Source organism: Oryx dammah, unplaced genomic scaffold (genome assembly GCF_014754425.2).
Source record: "Oryx dammah isolate SB20612 unplaced genomic scaffold, SCBI_Odam_1.1 HiC_scaffold_14, whole genome shotgun sequence".
In the NCBI taxonomy this organism is placed as follows: Eukaryota; Metazoa; Chordata; class Mammalia; order Artiodactyla; family Bovidae; genus Oryx; species Oryx dammah.
This window is the reverse complement of record NW_024070198.1, coordinates 34,904,196-34,924,719: the sequence shown is the minus strand read 5'-3', so window position 1 is coordinate 34,924,719 and position 20,524 is coordinate 34,904,196. Positions and strand designations below refer to the sequence as shown.

The following is a 20,524-nucleotide window of genomic DNA, read 5'->3' as shown; positions in this document are numbered from 1 at the left end:
AGTGAAAAGCACTTTGAAAACTTCAGCTGAGAGGTACTACTTAAGTAAAACCTGCTATTATGATGACAGGTGTGCCAAGTCTTTCCACTCAAAATAACTCATGCCTGTGTCTTAGCTGAAAGCAAACAGCAGTACAAATGATTGAGAAAAGAGAATAAAAAGTTGTCAAAATGCATTAATAGAGATTAAAGGAACATACACCCGCCAAGACCCAATCTTGTAAGTCATCAAGATCCCCCTGTCAATTGCTATAGCACGAGCAGGAATTTTTATTGTCAATGTTTTTAACTTTATTCAAAGCCATGATGTTTATTATTTAAATGAAAATGATTAGTAGGTTGCAAAAAGGTGTGCCAGGGCTTCTAAAACACTCTCAGATATTCATTTCTTCTCTTTGCATCTCTTCTCGGCTTTGCTCAAACAAAAACCAATAAACCAGCAAGTCCCAACCAAGTACCCAGCTAATTTATATTTCTGCCTCCCCTTGTAATTATAATATTCATTAAGTCATGATAAGAAAAAATTGATGACCAGTACTAGATATTGCAAATCTTGCCCTCCTCATTCAACACAGCTAATAAAATTATTATTAAATATTAAAAGTAGATGAGCAATGTAATTAAACACTCTTTCAAATGAGAAGAAAATCCTATCACTGAAGAAAGACAAAATCCTTGAACACAATGAATGGCTTCATTATTCACAGTGATTTCTAAAGATTCACGGTCAGTAACTTAAAACATTAACAACTGGTCTTTGAATGTAAATGTACAGAGCACTGTGATGCATCATTCATAAAGTTCCCTTTCTCATGATGAAGGAACAAAAACCAACACCTGATGGCACTTTATTATTGAACATTTTTATTTTAACACTTGTGACACTGCAGTGACAGTGTTCACGTAATGAGCATCTCAAACATAATTTAAGGGCTTGCTTTTATTACTGAAGAGAGAACATCCACTTGCGAATATGGGACAGAAATAATGCAACTATTACCTAGCTAGAGTTCAAGGTCTTAAATTGTATGTATTTTTAGAAGAAGATACATAATGAAGACATATTAAAAACATATTCAGAGTAAAAAGCAAATGTGATCTAAATCACCCAAATGATTCACTTTAATATAAACTCAGACTTACACTATTAAAAATACAGCTGCTGGCCAAGAGAATCTTATTTGTGTCTCTTTCGATAGGAGTGGCCAATTGATCTGAATACTGTGTCTATGCAAAATGCAAACATAATGTTACTCCAAATACCAATGGATGCTAAGTGTAGAAGACACCACGTTCTTTTTCCTCTGGTAAAACATAAATGCACACACAGATACACACACAGGAATACACAAACTGCCTCTGTTACAGTTAATATAATAATTCCCTTGAGAAAACTATAAATTCTAGTTTGGATTAATGCAATTTTCTAACATTTGTATTAAAGTTTCTTCATTTTTACTAGTTTCCCTCAGCTTATAAATGGCATCTCCTATAACTGATTCTTTAAAAAAACATTTGTTTCTTCACCTTGCCTTTTTGCGACACCTAAAAGTTATAGCTCTATAAAACATAATTAATAAGAACTCAGTCCCACAGATTGTAATGTAAATCTATGATTATTCTAAATTCACTATCTTTAACAAAGACTAGATTTCTCTGAAAAATAATGTATTATTGTGACCACCTCCTACACTCATAATAAAGAAAAATCAGTGATTGATAGTTTTATTCATTTAAAAAAGTTTATTAGTAGGACAAAAAAGCATTTTAAAAGATTCCAGTTTGTCTTCTGAGCATTGAGTTTTCATCAGTTTTTAAGAATTGAATGTTACTACAGTACTCTTTGCAAAGAGGAAAGACACTGTTCTTGCCCAGGACCATAACACTGAAGTTTGAAAAACAAGATACGGTGAAATAAAAATAATTAGAGCACAAGGCAGTGTACAGGAAAAGTTACAAATAGGAAATTAGCCAAATTAATTCACTCTGGGTCACATAACAGAGGACTAGTTCGAGGACTTTGGCTAGTGTACCAAGTTTCTGACTTTGGGGAACCTAATGAAATGGTTCTGACCGAGGAAACTTAGGGGGAGTAAAAAATTTTATCCTAAAACATTCTTGCTTTGATAGGATGACCCTAAAATAATAACATGGAACAAAATGAGATTTGTCATGCTACTAAATTCCTGGCTCTTGGCCGTGTCCTTAACAATTGTCCTTTCTTTTGCCAGTTAACATCTATATGCATTACTTCTTGAATTTTGCCCCTTCTGTGTTTGAACAAAAGAGACATAAACAATTCAAATTTTATGCTTACAACTCAAATTTCCTGGAAATTTAATGATGATATTGACAGGTATTTAGTTAGACTCTAGAGTTAGAAGAATCTGTGTTTGAATTTGAACACCTGGTTTTCCACTTAGTAGCTGTTCAAGTTACTATTTATACCGCTCCGAATTATTTAGACCTCTAGAAGCCTCACATTTTCTCATAGCAAAATTGGGCTATTAATAGTGTCTACACCTACAACTAAACCTTAGAGAACTTGTTTTGATTCCCAGTTTCTCCACCCATTACCTACTGCACCATGATCAAATTACATAGACCTTTCTAAGGCTTATTTTCTATTAAACGGGAAGAGGAATACTATTAGAAGTTTTGCTAAGACTTAATGCATTTGCACTGCTCAAAACAGAATCTGGCACATTGTGAGAACTCAGTAACAGTTCATTGGTACAATTATTATGTTAAAATTTCAAGCCCTAACTTTGTCTTTAAAGATGGCACTCTAATTACCACAAGCCCGTTTTCTTCGGCACTAGTGACACATTTTGCTCTATTAGTCTCCCTTTTAACAAATGTTGCAAATTTATGAGACAGTTGGAAAATGTCATGATTGTGGTAAAAATGAATTTAATTTGGAACCGCTTCCTGCCATTTGTGACTAAGAATGATAAAAACTCAACCTAAAAATTGTGAGGAAATCATAGAGCACTTCCGTAAGAACTTTCAAAAATTATTTGTTGGTTGTGATTTTTATATAAAATGAAGTTTGACATTTTGTATAAAGATAAGAAACCATATAGCAGATGATCTATTTTATAACTAATCTGCAGTTGCCAATTATTCAGCAGAAAGAAAAGGCCAAAACAACACACTGATCGTAATGCAATAGATTATAATCGTGTTGCTGTAAACGCTGTGATGAGGGACGTTTTAAAATTATGGATGTTCTCACTATCACGTTCGTTATGTATGATTGTTGTTTTATTATTCAAAATCTCTTACAAAACAAACCATGAAATTAAAAATAATATGAAAATCCATGCTTAAAGATGGCAACTGAGAACAGATTGATTCTATCAAATGTATATATGAAATGCTTCCACACACTAATACTACTACAAATATCATATCAGTCCCCAAAGTTCATATTAATGACTCTTCCAATCACCACCCCTAAAGCTAAAACTCTGATGGATTTAGGATAATAATCTTTAAAAACACACACACTAAAAAAAAAAAAAAAAATCAAAACAGTAACCAACTCACTTCCAGTTGTCTTCCTATCGCCTGCCTCCTATGTTCAGGTTCCATCTAGCCTCCCCCCATACCTCCAAGTACCCTTCCACTTCATCCCAGGTGTGAAGTTATCATCTTACCTACAAGTTATTTATGATATTAGTGTGGCACTATCTCCTCAAACCTTCATGCTTTCCTGAAATCTTTAAGGCAAAATTTTATTTCTGTTTTTTATTTCGCTCAGCACTTAGTTTGTAGTCAATAGTATTTGATGAATAGACAATGAATGAGTGACTTAAAGTATAAAAATCTGTATCATCTGAATGTGACTGAAGGCAAGTTTTGATTAAAATGATTTTAATCAGTTGAAAAGACTCTGATGCCAGGAAAGATTGAGGGCAGGAGGAGAAGGGGACGACAGAGGATGAGATGGTTGGATGGCATCACCGACTCAATGGGCATGAGTTTGGGTCAACTCCGGGAGTTGGTGATGGACAGGGAGGCTTGGCGTGCTGTGGTTCATGGGGTCGCAAAGACTCAGACATGACTGAGCAACTGAACTGAATTTTGAAGAAGCTTTTAAAAGTATATGTCCTCTGATATTCCACTTTCTGGAGGCTCAGTCAGTCAAGAATCTGCCTGCAATGTGGAAAGACCTGGGTCTCATTCCTGGTTGGGAAGATCCCTTGGAAAAGGGAATTGCAATCCACTCCAGTATCCTTGCCTGGAAAATTCCACGGACAGAGGAGCTTGGTGGGCTATAGTCCATGGGATTGATTGTAAAGATTCAGACACGACTGAGCAACTAACACAATCACACTATTCTGATATTCTACAATGTATGCCTTGTGCTCAAAAGTAAGTGGATATTCTATTCATTTTTTTACAATGGGTCAATTCTGTGGACCCAACAAATCACCACTAGGTTTCTTACCTGTCTTCATTCACTTTATTACCATGCTGTAAATATTACAAGGAAAACTGTCATAAAGCCATCAGAATGCATTCATATTTTAATAGAAATTATTTAGATTTGGAAAGGTATAAAAGGATCAATCAAAATTCTTTAGTCATTATTTTTGAGCTTACATACTAAAATGAACAAGGAGCTTGAATTATACATAAAGCAACATTTCATGAAAAAGTATTTCTATTGTTAACACAGACACAACATAAAGTATAATAAGCAAAAGATCATTTTTTTTTAGTAGAAGGATAGTGCATCAATGAATTAGGAAAGCATGATAATTCTATCATTTTTATGACTAAATCCGCAAGCTACAAGTTTACTCAGTTTTTCTTCATTATTTTAAAGTAAAATGTCCTTAACTGTCAAATGGTCACAGCAGACATTCAAGGTAGATTGTTCAGGTATGCAGGTTTGTTGTTTGAACAGTAATGTGTCAGAAACAAAACCGACCTTTACTGTCATCAAGCCTACTACCAGAGAGAGGAAGAGAGGAGAAATGGAAAATTTTTCTAAATTTTCCAAAATACAAAGTTCAATACTTCCTCTAAAATGCCAAGAGATTATATCAGTATAAAACGTACTCATGTCAATGTATGTGTGAAAGTGTATGTGTGAATATTCCTAAAATTATATATATAATTCAAAGTAACTGAAACTCAAATTGAAACTAAAACTCTTATATAAAATGTCAAAGTGTTAGTTGGTCAGTCGTGTCCGACTCTTTGCAACTCCATGGAATTCTCCAGGCAAGAATACTGGAGTGGGTTGCCATTCCCTTCTCCAGGGGATCTTCCTGACCCAGGGTTTGAACCTGGGTCTTCTGCATGACAGGCAGATTCTTTACTGTCTGAGTTAACAGGGAAGCCCTTAAAACAAAATACAATGTCAAGATAAAGATTAAATAATGCCCGCAAATGAAGGTCTTTGTTGTCATCTGAATAACATTGAACATGCCACTGATATGAATAAAAGATAGTCATCACAGAGTTTAGACTTAAAAGGGACCTATAGATCTCTGGTCCAGAGATTTTTTAACCTACAGACTATATAGAACTATAACGGGTAAATAGATGAGCACTAGAAAAATCTATGAATCTACGAACCTAAAAAAGATGACACTTTTATTAATTTTTCCCCAATTTCAGTAGATTCAATAATTTAACTTACTACTTTCTTTAGAAACTAATTGGCCCTCTTTTAGAATCAAAATGTTAACTCCACTGTTTTCTTAAATTCTTTTAACAAACAAATCTATCAATATATATTCATGCTTAAAAATAAAACAGAATGGAGTAAATTATAAAAGCAAGCAAGACAACTTTAAAATTCCCTACACATCCCTATTTGCTAAATAAGAACTTCTTAAGTGCAGAATGGGTTTGAAGTTCAAACATATATTTCTAAAGTTTCCTTTTATTTCTTCCCTTCCTTTAGCTCACTGTTTCCAAGCTTTGGGGTTTATGCAGTTGTATGTTCAATGTCACTACTCTGTAGTGAATTATCTTGACTCTAAAGGTATCATCTATTCATACCAATTTTACGATATCATAACTTCCATGTGAAATATATCTCATGGAACTCTAAAAATTTTCAATATTATCAAGGAGAGGCACAGACTATGTGGCTGGTAGCATCACCATCATTTGCATACAATAAGGTCTTAAAGGGCTTCCGCGGTCGTTCAGATGGTAAAGAATTCACCTGCAATGCAGGAGACCTAGGTTCAGTCCCTGGGTTGGGAAGATCCCCTGGAGAAGGGAACAGCTGGCTACCCACTCCAGTATTCTTGCCTGGAGAATTCCACAGACAGAGGAGCCTGGCAGGCTATAGTCCATGGGGTGGCAAAGAGTCAGCTTTCTACTGACAGGAATTACAGAAAAAGACATTCAACTTTTGTGAGTATGGGCATTTTAAGTCTGAGCTGGCTTTGTTTAGGTTAATTTAGGCAATGTCAAAGGAAAGAGAGTATGACAGATCTTTCTTATCCTCATATATTCATGGTTATGCATTATTAATTGAGCATCATTGAAACCAAAACCATATTTCTTAGATGGCACAATTCTTCCCACCTGAAGTTTGAAGCCAAGAAAATGGAAAGAACATCCAAAAACTGTCTGTACATGTCAATCACTACAGGTCCTCATGGAAAGTAGGTTTAATATCAAAAGGATGGAACGTTTCTTAATATAAAAACTGTATCTTCCAGCACCCTACAAGGCTGCTTATCAAATAAGTTAAGCTTCATATCATTGGATAGACCATGGTCAAACCCTTTGTTTAGAGAGATCAAGCTGGTTTGTGATGTATAGGAAACAAAGAAAGTAAAACTCACTAGCCCCACCATCCCTACCAAATTACCATATCTACTCCAGAAACTGCTAGCATTTGCCAACAATTCTCTTAATAATTTTAAGTAAAGTAGGAAAGAATGAGTAGGTTCATCATTTCTCTCTAGTGTAAATGAAATATTCAAACATTCCAGCACTGTCAATTGCTGGTTTTCATCAACTGTGTGTCTGTTGACTACATTAACGGAGAAGTCCATCTTGTGAACACTTTTTCAGAAGAAAATCATCGGTAACTTAGTAACAGTAAACAGTTGATATTCCATGCAAAATTTTGATTATGCAGATGATAGACTTGTGTATACTTGCTTTTATCTTACACATGGCAACATGTCTTATATAATTCACTGATGAGAAAACAAGCATGGCTGTTACATCATATGGCCCATCTCTTCACGCAGTAGCAATAAGAAAACAATTCTCAGGGACTTCTCCGGTGGTCCAGTGGTTAAGAATCTGCCTTCCAGTGCAAGGGATGCAGATTCGATCCCTGAACAAAGCGGGATCTGAACTAAGATCCCCCATGCCATGGGCAACTAAGCTCATACACCACCACAACTGAGCTCATGAACCACAAATAAGACCTGACACAGCGAAAACATAAAACAAACGAATATTTTTTAAAAAAGAAAACAATTCTCAGTCAACTGTTACTGTCTTCTCAAGGAATTTCCTAAGAAACAGAAGCAGATGCTGAAATTCTTCTTTACTTGGGCTTCCAAAGGGTGAATCTTGAAGAATTTAGATTTAGATTCTAGGCAGAGTTTTCATTCTTTCCCTTCCCTCTCTCCATCTAAATAAATAAATAAATATCTAGTCTTAGAACATTTTGATAGGAAGTTCTTGATTTTTACTTGGTGAATACATTTGGCTGTGATCATTCACTCAGTGAAAAAACTTTTACTGAGCTCTTACTGTGTTCCAGACACTTTTCTAGGAACAGATATAAGAGGTGAGTCTTTTGTTTCTATGTAGCAAGCATTTCCATGCTACGGAGAAAACGTCGGTCTCCCTGGTGGCTCAGATGGTAAAGAATCCACCTGCAGTGCAGGAGACTCTGATTCAATCCTGGGTTGTGAAGATTCTCCCCCCCACCCCGAAGGGAATGGCTACCCACTCCAGTATTCCTGCCTGGGAAATCTCATGGACAGAGGAACCTGGTGGGCTACAGTCCATGGGGTTGCAAAGAGTTGGACACAACTGAGCAAGTAAGCATGCAAAAAAATATCAGGGATCCCTCTAGATCATCTACTGGGACAATGGAAGGTGACAACTGGGGGAACCTTGTGATCTGGAGGAATCATTCAAGTAGCCTAGATTTGAAAGCAACAGAACCTTATCTGTTTCTTAGTGAGCTAAAACCTGAAGACATGTAAAACTACTGCAAACATTTCAGAAGGTTACTTTGGACAAGTTTAAAATTAAAATATGGATTCTTCATTCTACATTGACGGAGATGGCATCACTGATTTTGACTTTGCCAAAGATGATCTCATGTCCAGATGAAAGAAATCATGCAGAATGGATTCATCTGGAAGAGCCAACTACTCAGGTACTGATTGATACAAGACCGTCTTTTCTGATGAGCAACAGAAAATTTAACAGAGTTTTGTAAGGCAGTATTTTGTTCTGTTTGTACTTTTTGATAATTAAAACAAAAAGTCAAAAAATGAAATGCTTATTGACAGTTTTGAAGATTACTCTGGACACTTAAAAGCATAGTTAACAGCAGATAAAAGTCTTGTTTGTTCAACATATACATATATAAACAAATAATGAAAATATTAAAGAAAAAAACTGCTACAGAAAATATATAAGGGTTGAGAGAAATACAGTGGAGAGAGAAGGTGCTTCAGACCAGGAGGATTACAGAAGGTCTCTGCGGAAATCATATTTGACCTGAAACCTTGAATACTCAGTCAGAGTAGGTGTGCATTCTTAAAACTCAGCTTAACACACAAAAAGTGTATTTCTGCCTCACATAAACTTTCTATAACTCCAGGTAACTTTGCATCTGGTAACTTAGCAATACAGATGCTCCAGTCCTAAGACTTTTACCATTTCAACCCAGGGATTCCTTAAATGTGAAGGCAGAAAAGAGACTAGTGAATCCTGCATGGACTTTTCAATGTCTCAGGCCAGACATAAAATATTTCCATAGCCATAGAGCTCACCCTAACTAAATAGAGACCACAAAATGCAGGGGAACAAGTGGAATATTACATGAGTGGAACAAGAACAAATAAACCAAAAAGAACATTTCAGGCAGAGGTAAGAGCAAATGCAAAGTTCCAGAGTTCCTCAGGCGTTAAGTGTGAGCTTAAAGTGTTCAACAAAAAGAAAGAAGTTTGAGTTTTACTAAGCAAGGTGGCAAGGAACAGATGGTCAAAGGATAATTTTGGTTTTATCAAGGGTGAGAGAAAGTGAAATAACATATACATATCAGGCATCATAGGATTCAAAAAAAATCAGATTATTTTTTTAAACATAATTTCTTTTTGTACTGCACAGACAGCCCATTCTTCTGGTGTTAGAAGTAGTTTGGAACAAACAGGCAAAAGAAATAGGCTTTACCCTCCTCAAATAAAGTTATTCAAGACATAACCAGAAAATAGCAATAGCAGTTAATCTCAGATACAATGAACCTAGCTCTCCCATAAGACTCGAAAGGTCAATTTTGTATGTAACCTTCTTTAATACAAAAGGCCAGGTGGTTGTAATTTATCTGAGCAAATCAAAATGAACAAAGGATGAGTACTGAAAAGGTCATTTAAAAGCTAGATCACTAGAATGGATGTTTAATACATATTACTCCCCAAAGAGCAAAAATGAGAAGCTAAATAATTTCAAATTTTGAAACCTGCACGTGAAAAAAATTTTTTACCCACAAAGAATACCCCTATAGTCACACTGTAGAATATATTACTTCCCCAAGTTAGAGGCCTAAGTTGCAAGAGAAGAAATAGTGGTGCTGCTCTCAAGAAGAGCAAATGAATGACTTTGACATCCAAGCGGCACTCAGTATGCTCTAGTCAACCTTGACGCCTGGAAATATAAAAGCAGCTGATTACAATAGAAATGACACATCGACTCTTGCTTGTGTGCCAGTCATTTATGACTTGAGGCTCTTGTTACAATAAAACTCAGATCAATCCTTCAGTAGCTTTTTTCCCCCCTTAAGAATTAATTTACTAAAGAAAGATTTTTTTTTCTCCCTGATTCTGGGAATCGATACAAAGCTCAAGTTTCAATTCTGAACCACAACATGCTCGCTTCTAGGTTAAGAAATTCTAAATGCTACATAATCCGGTTAGCTTTTTCATTTAGTGTATAAGGAGTTCATGTTGAACATTTAAGTAGTTTGTGACAATAATTTTGAAGTTTTTCAAGAGGTACTTAAAATCTTCCTGAAGATATAAATGATTGAAACACTGGCATTTTCCTCTTAAACAATGTTTCAAAAATATTTTTTCCTTTAAGAAAAATGTGATTATTTTGCTATTAGCTAATGGAGTCATTTTCAGTTCATTATTGAGAAACTCTAAAAATTGTTCTTTTGTAAAATATTTCTTTGTAAAATAAGACATCTACTTACTATAATGTATTTAATTCTCCATTGGAAGGTACTTATGATGCTCAGACTAATCACTGTGACAGATTAATATACAGTATTATTTGTTTTCAATCTTTTATGAAAGTAGGCATGATAGAAATATTTTAAAAAGCAAATTTCAATCATTTGGATTTTTAAAATGTAAAGGGCAGTTTGATGCAGCATAGATGACTCATGACTGGTATAAACTGACTTTCCTACGCACTTGGAATGGTGTGTTAAACCACAAAAATCAGAATGTTAGAAAATCAATGATAATAACAGATTCATTGGAATAACTCATTGTCAGAGCTGGAAGAAATCCTAAATGTTACCTGGTCCAAATTTCCCTTTAAAGTGGGATCAAAAGTACTATTACTTTTCTTACAGATGGTTATCTAGTATCCTTGAATATATCTAGCAGAAGAACCACTTTTTATTAAGATGGTATTTTCCCCCAAAGGTTTATAACATTGTTAGAAAGTTCATTATTCTTGGGACATTTGTGGACCTTTAAAATTAAATATGATACTTCTAATATCACTGAAACTGCTTTAAATTTGTTATGTGTTTGAAACTTTTCTAATATATTCAAATAAACAATTCTAATATTCACATTTTTCATTCATTATTTTGCAACAGACATTTATGGAATATACCAGTGTTCTGGGAAGAGGATCAGGTTCTCATGTTTAAGTGATACAAAACTCAGTCCTATCCTCAAGGACCTTACTCAGTCTCCTAAGGAAGACAAAACTTTCTCATATAATATGGTTTTCAGCATTTGGTGTTTCAATGACCTTCTTAAAATGTAAAGTGGATACAATATTCTAGATGTGATCTGATTACTGTGGAATATGGTAGAAACTTCCTTCTTAAGTCTTCTAAATTAACGTACCTTTTTCTCTTTCTTTAAAAATAGCTTCTTGTTATTTTTAGAAACATGCTATTGTTGGAACCAATCAACGATTTCAGGTCTTTCTCACATGAACTCCTACCAAAGCAAGTGTTCCCTACCTAACAGTTCTATAATTAAATTTTTAAAGCTAAATTCAAAACTTCATATTATATTTAAGTTTTCATATTTTATTGTTACTGTTGTTTTAACATATTTTTCCTTGAGTGCACAATTCTCTTTGATCCTTTCAACTTCCAACTAACATGCCTAACCACTATCTTTCCCAATATTGTCATTTGTGTCAAGCCCCTATTCTATTCACTTGACTAGGCCAATAGCATTTGATGGCAAAGAGAACAGTAAGACAGTGAGTTGCCTTGTTGGTGAGTGCTATGTTGCTTCAGATGTGTCCAGCTTTGTGCCACTCTATGGACTGTAGATATGCAGATGACACCACTCTTATGGCAGAAAGTGAAGAAGAACTAAAGAGCCTCTTGATGAAAGTGAAAAGAGGAGAGCGAAAAAGTTGGCTTAAAGCTCAACATTCAGAAAACTAAGATCATGGCATCTGGTCTCATCACTTCATGGCGAATAGATGGGGAAACAGTGGAAACAGTGGCTGACTTTCTTTTTCTGGGCTCCAAAATCACTACAGATGGTGACTGAAGCCATGAAATTAAAAGACGCGTACTCCTTGGAAACAAAGTTATGACCAACCTAGACAGCATATTAAAAAGCAGAGACATTACTTTGCCAACAAAGGTCCGTCTAGTCAAGGCTATGGTTTTTCCAGTGGTCATGTATGGGTGTGAAAGTTGAACTGTGAAGAAGGCTGAGCGCCGAAGAATTGATGCTTCTGAGCTGTGGTGTTGGAGAAGGCTCTTGAGAGTCCCTTGGACTGCAAGGAGATTCAACCAGTCCATCCTAAAGATCAGTCCTGGGTGTTCATTGGAAGGACTGATGTTGAAGCTGAAACTCCAATACTTCGGCACCTGATGCGAAGAACTGACTCATTGGAAAAGACCCTGATGCTGGGAAAGATTGAGGGCAGGAGGAGAAGGGGACAACAGAGGATGAGATGGCTGGATGGCATCACCGACTCAATGGACATGAGTTTGGGTAAACTCCAGGAATTGGTGATGGACAGGAAGGCCTGGCGTGCTGTAGTTCATGGGGTCACAAAGAGTTGGATATGCTGAGTGACTGAACTGGAGATGGGGGATAGATTGCGGATAAAGTCCCAGCTTTAGGTAAAGAGTGTCATTGAAGTTGATTTGATATATGTACTGTTCTAACCCATTTCAGGGCTTTCTGAATATAAAATAAAAACTGACTGCTACAGGTGCCAGGGCTTCCCTGGTAGGTCAGATGGTAAAGAATCTGCCTGCAATGCAGAAGATCCAGGTTGGATTCCTGGGTTGGGAAGATCCCCTTGAGAAGGAAATGGCTAACCATTCCAGTATTCTTGCCTGGAGAATTCCATGGACAGAGGAGCTCAGTGGGCTACAGTCCATGGGATCACAGAGTCGGACATGAATGAGTAACTAACACGAGCGGGCGCGCGCACACACACACACACACACAGAGCTACCAAGAGAATATCCAGAGAAGCAGTGATTGGTTTTGGTGCCCTCTGTCCTGAAGCTGAGAATAGAGTTATCTGGAAAAATTGTTGATTTCCTCAGGGTGTATAATCAACGCCATAATTGACAATAGGAGGAGGAGTGACTTTTTCTATTGATGAATTGGGATTGTTCAACTCAGGTCTGCCTCTCTTATTCTTAGGAAAAACCTGTCAATTCTACTCTGATCATTCATCTCATAACTTCTTATCTGGAATGATCCCTACATGCAAACTATGCTCTATTCTAGCATTATCTACAGCAGGTAACTATGCTAATTCTGGAGTTCATTATGTTTAGATACAACCATTTAATTGTTTAGTTCATGTTTATTTAGAAGATAAGTGGAGAAGAGAGTGCTAGTTATTGCCCCCTCCTCAGAAACCATCAATAATAACTATAGTATTACACTTTTCTGTTTATTTCAAGAGAATATCAGATACTGTTAAATCCCTTGCTGAAGTCCAGATGCACTGATACATTGTATCTGCAGCATATCATAGATGTATCAGTCAAGTTAACCTAACAAAAAAGTAAGAAGTGCAGATCTGGTCTTAATTCACCAGCTGCTTTAGATTCTCTTGAAATCATTGCTTTTACTGACTAAATCAAGGAATAAACAAATGAATGATTAATTGCTGCTGTTGCTGCTGCTGATGTTAAGTTGCTTCAGTCATGTCTGACTCTGTGTGACCCCATAGACAGCAGCCCACCAGGCTCCCCCTTCCCTGGGATTCTCTAGGCAGGAACACTGGAGTGGGTTGCCATTTCCTTCTCCAATGCAGGAAAGTGAAAGTGAAGTCGCTCAGTCATGTCCGACACTTCGAGACCCCATGGACTGCAGCCTACCAGGCTCCTCTGTCCATGGGATTTTCGAGGCAAGAGTACTAGAGTGGGTTGCCATTGCCTTCTCTGGATTAATTGTTAGGATAGTCAATTTTATTTTAGCATCTTTTTGCCATGTGATCAAACAGCTTTTCTGTAAACATTTTGTAATCTATCCTGTTAAAATCTGGTGTACATATATGCTTAGCACCTATATTCCTTTTCCTCACTTTTATATACTCTAAAATGATATAATCAATTTCCCCTCTCTCTCAGGACTTATACTCCCCCAACCTGGACCTCTACTATTCCCTTAACCTTCTGAGAGGTGAAGTTGTAGGCAAAGCAAGTCAAGAATTGATCCTATCTTCAGCTTTCAGCAGAATGCGCCTTCTAGCAGATGTCCAGACGGGTTTCTATTCCCCTACAATTACTCTCTCTTGACTCAGTACCAGTTTTGTAATCTGTCTTGGGGCAAAGACAATTTATCATAAGTCCTGCAATTATGACTGAACACACTTTCAGCTCAAGGGATACACTTTGGAATTAATTCCAGTTCAGTACTCATTAGAACCACCATCTCTAAAATGTAAATAATCTGATTCATGTATCCCCTTTCCTTTTATCTCATCCTTTATATTGATACTATCTTGACTCATAAGCGTCAGTCCTTCGTCTCAGGATTATCATATGACCAAAATAAATAACTTACTCATGAACTACATGTTTCAAAGCTTCTAAATTTCACCCAAGTCTGCATGTTCTTTCAATGCTATTTTAGCTTTTAATATAGGGTGAGTTAGTTTATTTGGTGAACAGTGGTATATATTACACTCAATCAGTCAGTTCAGTTCAGTCACTCAGTCCTGTTTGATACTTTGTGACCCCATGAACTGCAGCACGTGAGGCCTCCCTGTCCATCACCAACTCCTGGGGTTTACCCAAACTCATGTCCATTGAGTCAGTGATGCCATCTAACCATCTCATCCTCTGTTGTCTCCTTCTCCTCCTGCCTTCAATCTTTCCCAACATCAGGGTTTTTCAAGTGAGTCAACTCTAAGCATCAGGTAGCCAGAATATTGGAGTTTCAGCTTCAATATCAGTCCTTCCAGTGAACACCCAGGGCTGATTTCCTTTAGGATGGCCTGGTTGTATCTCCTTGCAGTCCAAGGGGCACTCAATCAATCACTAGAAAATTGAGAATCTTCCATAATATAAGATGCTTGGCTAAGGCTGTGGAGTTTAACAAGAATTAGGGCAGAGTGCTTATCTTCCAGATTTATATTCTACTTACAAAAGTGAGATTTAAGGTATGAAATGTTAACTGACAATAGAATACTTTAATGGCAAAACAAGTCAGAAATGCAAATGTGTGAAGAGTTGTCAAGTGAGTGACATAAACAGATGCTAGGATCTCAGAAAAAGATCATATTTCCATAGGCTGTACTGGTACTAAAGGCCTTAAGAGGTCTGTCAGACTGACACTTAAAGTATGTGTAGAATTCAAATGAGCCACATCATGACAATTAAATAATTTGGGTCAGAATAATTATTTTATCTCACAATTCTGCTTTTTTGAGAATAGAGTCCTTTATCCTTCTTCTACATGCTACAAAATCCTGTATATTATTCCTTTCCTTTCATGCCTTCTTTCTCTCAGAATCTTTCAAACTATCTCATTTCTGAATCCCACAAATCTTTTCCCCCCCTGCCTTTTCTATCCCTTTTTTAGTTAGAGTAACCACAGGAAATAAGATTTTATTTTTCAGACACATTGGAATTAGTTTGTGATCCAGGATTTGAAAAACAGAACTACATTTGTATCAATCATTCCTTCAACACACGATTTAATTACCAAACACTGCAGTATATAGGAGTTGGACATGCATGGTATCAGAATGGGTGACATATCAACAAACAGGAAAGGAACTCTGCCACGGTATTGAATGTTTAAAGCTTTGTTAACTAAGAAACCATCATATATCCATCAGCCACTGGAAAGCCAAGTAGACAAATTTCAAACAAATTATACAGACTATAGGAAAGTGAAAGAGTTTTTATAAATACTATTAAAGTAGGCATGAAAATTCAATTGCCTCTGCTACTTTTCATATAGCTCTTCTCCATATCAGTAATAAAAGACTATCACATAGATTATTACTCAATGCACTGAATGCCACAGTTTTCAACAAAACACATGCATGTTTCCTCTCTAAGACTCCTAAGTAAACAATTATAATTTATTTTCCCTAATTATTGCTTACTTGATTCAAAAAGTGAAATGACTAAGCAAATGATCCTCTAGTTTAAACGCTGCATTGACCACAAAATTTAAAAAAGAGAAAGAGACCAAAATCATATTTTAATTCAAGTTAGAAGCTATTGTAAGCTCATCAGTCTAAGGAATATGTATCACAGACATTAGCAAATACATAAAGCAAATAAATGAGTTAAATGCTGCCCTATAGCAATTCTGCTGCTAACATTTCAGCTTGAACTTACAATAACATTTATGATAATTCACTATATTCTGCTGACTTGAAACACTTAACTGGAAATGATGCAAAACATACCTTTCAGAGAAAAATGTATCAAATCTGGCTAGATTTTTGTTAGTGCAAACAAAAGGGCAGGAAGACAGGGTGTAATGTTGGAAATAGTACTCTCTTCTTATGAAAAGATCTCTGAACCCTTTCAAATAAACAGTCTTAAAAAGAGATTAAGAGTTCGTGAATTTTCAAATATCATTTTAAGTATTAGCTACTGATATACCTTTTCATTAATACAATGGGTCCTTTAGGAATACCACACTTTGAAAGTGATTATATCTTTCACAATAACTTTGTGAGGTCAGGCTCCAAGTTTCTTAAGGAACAGTAACTCACAAAGTATATATGGGACTAGCTAAAGTCTAGTCCCATATATACTAGTCTAGTCCCAAAATAAGAAGCTAGAGAACCCTAGGCTAATTAGGTAAAGAGTATTTATTCTCTGTTCCAGCATCTAATTCTTGCCATCTATAGAAATTACATTTGTCCTCCAATATTAGTACAGTAGGTTGGATAATGATGATTTTTATATATACTTTATTATGTAGGTAATATCAATAATATAAAAGGAAAGAGATTCATAAGATAAATTGGTAACAAGAAAACATCAAAGAGTATTTTAATTTAATTAGCAAAAATTAATGAAAAGCTTCAGTAATTGTATTAAGAGAATCCAAATGGTTTGGCCTTTCTGGAAAGCTATTTGCTAACAGATATCAAGAACATCATTAGTGCATATATCCTTTGACTCAGTAATTCCACTTTATGACTCTATATTAATGAAGCAATCAGAGACACAAGTAAGACTTATAAATTTCTGCCAAAGCATAGCTTATACTAGTGAAAAGGTGAGGACAATTTGGCCAAATAAACTGGAGTACCAAAAGGTTAATTATTTATGACCATTAAAATTATGTTTTCAAAAAATTTTAATGACATTGGAATATGTCAAGGATAGAACTTTACATGAAAAGTAATGGTAATATACAAAAAAATAGAAATCACAAAAAAATTATATATATATGTATGTATGTGTGTATATATATATTAAAAAACCATGATTTGATATGATGTTTACTTAAGGTTGAGGGGTGAAGAGATGGAATAGGGGAGGACCAGTACAATTAATGGTCTTCCCTGGTGGTTCAGATGGTAAAGAATCTGCTTGCAATGCAGGAGATCAAGGTTTGATCCTTGGGCTGGGAAGATTCTCCTGGAGAAGGAAATGGCAACCCACTCCAGCATTCTTGCCTGGGAAATCTCATGGACAGAGGAGCCTGGCAGGCTATAGTCCATGGAGTCTCAGAGTTGGACACAACTGAGCAACTAATACACACACATTGTATAACTGATACAATATTTTGCATGAAGTACAAAATAAAAAAGATCACTGTAAAGAATTATTCCAATTATATAACTATATTTAAATCATCTATGGGACTCCCTTGTGGCTCAGCTGGTAAAGAATCCGCCTGCAATGCAGGAGACCCCGGTTCAATTCCTGGGTCAGGAAGATCCCCTGGAGAAGGGAATGGCTACCCACTCCAGTATTCTGGCCTGGAGAATTCCATGGACTGTATAGTCCACGGGGTTGCAGACTCGAACACGACTGAGTGACTTTCACTTATAGTATCTATCTAAGCTATACCTATATCCCTATGCCTGGGAGGAAAGGGAAGAAAGTTTTATCTTTAGAACATGAATTTTAATTCATTTAAGTTTATATTTTCCCCAACGTTTATACAGAAGTTTCTGTAACAGTGACAGAAGGGGAGTATTTGTCATTATTTCTATGCCTCTGAATTTCTGAACTGCTATCATGAGAATGTATGACCTGGAAAACAAAAACACTAGAGAAATAAAGCAGTAACTTTTCATATGATAAACAAACAGTTGGCATATTTTGCATATTATTTATAAATTATGTGATATTACAGAATAAAAGTGGCAAGGATTAGTACTTGCCTGAGATAAAAGTATTAATAAAGTTTAGAAGAAATCCTGTATATAAACAATTACAATTAAGATAAATAATGGTCAGTTACAATTAAATAAATATTAGTCAATAGTCATGGAGAAGGTGATGGCACCCCACTCCAGTACTCTGGCCTGGAAAATCCCACGGGTGGAGGAGCCTGGCAGGCTGCAGTCCATGGGGTTGCACAGAGTCGGACACGACTGAGTGTCTTCACTTTGACTTTTCACTTTCATGCATTGGAGAAGGAAATGGCAACCCACTCCAGTGTTCTTGCCTGGAGAATCCCAGGGACGGGGGAGCCTGGTGGGCTGCTGTCTATGGGGTCGCACAGAGTCAGACACGACTGATGCGACTTAGCAGCAGCAGCAGCAGCAGCAATCAATAGTCAATTATTTATCTTAACTCTAATTATTTATATATAGTCAATAAAATTTAGGAAATACACAAGTAGTTTTTGGAAAAATAAGTGAATACAATACTGGAAGAATCTTTTATTGATGTTAGATGTTGCTTGAAGAATCTTTTACTGATGTTAGAACTAGATTAAGTAATCTGTTTCAGAGGCATTAAGGTGGCTCAGAGGACAATGTAAAAAAAATTTTGATTGTGTGTAGTTAATCTCATCAGAAGTGATCTAGTATGATAAAAATTCAATTGATCCCAAACTGGGTGGCTTCTAACTGACTTTAAATTAGCATATTTAGACTCTGGAATTAGTTTAAGATTAGGATTAAGAATACAGTGACAAAGTTTGCCATCTGGTGGTCAGTGTGATACAAATCAGATGTCTTCACGTATTATGTTTTTACGTCAGAATTTTGAATTGGGTCTAAAATTGTGAAGCAATATTGATACTAAATAAATCCATGGATAAAATTAAAGTCACAGCAAAGAAAAGTGTATTGTCTGATTTGGTCAGATAACAGCTGTGGTGGGCTGAATAATGGCCCCCAACAACAAACAACCACAACCAGAAAAGCATTCAGGCTCTAATTCATGGAGCCTGTGAACATTATTTTATTTGGCAAGAGAGATTTTGCATAAGAGAGATTTTGAGATTAAATTGAGAATTTTGAGATAGGGAGATTATCCTGGATTAGCCAGAAGGACCCTAAATGGAAACATGGTGTCTTTATAATGGGAGGCAGAGGAAGAACAGACTATAAAAGATGAAGGTCAGGGCAATGACTGCTACAGTAAGGTGTGACATTCTAGGCTTTGAAAATGGAGAAAGGGGCCAGGAGCCAAGGAATGCAAGTAAATGCAAGGCATAAAAGGCAAGAAAATGGATTCTAGAATTTCTGGAGGGGATGTGCCCTAACACCTTGATGACAGCTCAGTAAAACTGACTTCAGGCTTCTGACCTCTAGACTGTAAGAGGGTAAGCAGATGTGGTTTTAACTGTACTTTTCTTTTAAAAGTATTGCTTCTCAGGTGACTCAGTGGTCAAGAATTTGCCTGCCAATGCAGGAAATGTGGGTTCAATCCCTGGGTGGGGAAGATCCCCTGGAGGAGGAAACGGCAACCCACTCCAGGCTTTTGGCCTGGGAAATCCCATGGACAGAGGAGCCTGGTGGGCTGACAGCCATGTCTGTCAGTGAGTAATATATGCCACCTAAACTAATTTTTTCAAGGCTGAAAAAGTCATCAAATTCTTCAGAAAGTAACCAACGGGAAAAGCACATACAAACTCTTTTCTTTCATAATCCCTATGATCTGAGCAGGTAATTTGGAGAAATAGAATAGTGAATGTATTCCATTCAACTATTTAGGGGCTCTTCCTAAAGGCACAGCAAACATCTTAAAAGTATATTTATATGTCACTCACCAATGTACTGTGAATGTTAAATATTAACCAAAGTAGAGAGCCAGTCTGTGGTGGAGCACAGATTTAGAGTAAAATGAGGCTTGAGATAAAATTCAATAAGTTCAACAAAATGAAAAGATATCACTGGTGTGACACGTAATGTGCAGCATATTCCTTCCTTGTATTATTTTTACCAATACCTCTATGATTTTAACCAATCCTATTTAAAACTCTGGGAAATGAAGAAGAACACTTTTCTACATGTAATGCTAAAAATCTGTATTAGTATTTGAATCACTGTAATGTGTACTGACACTTGAAAAACAGAAATGGAGGAACTTAGTTTTTAGTTTTCAAAATTCAGAGGGAAATTGGTAGTCTGGTCAAGGTCAGAGCCAGCTACACGAGAAACAAAAA

At 36.2% G+C, this 20,524-nt stretch overlaps 1 protein-coding gene across 1 annotated transcript in view; it reads right to left on the bottom strand.

The window, feature by feature from the left end:
- ATRNL1 (attractin like 1) overlaps positions 1-20,524 on the bottom strand; it is a 794,298-nt gene that overhangs the window by 273,273 nt on the left and 500,501 nt on the right. The window lies entirely within an intron of this gene.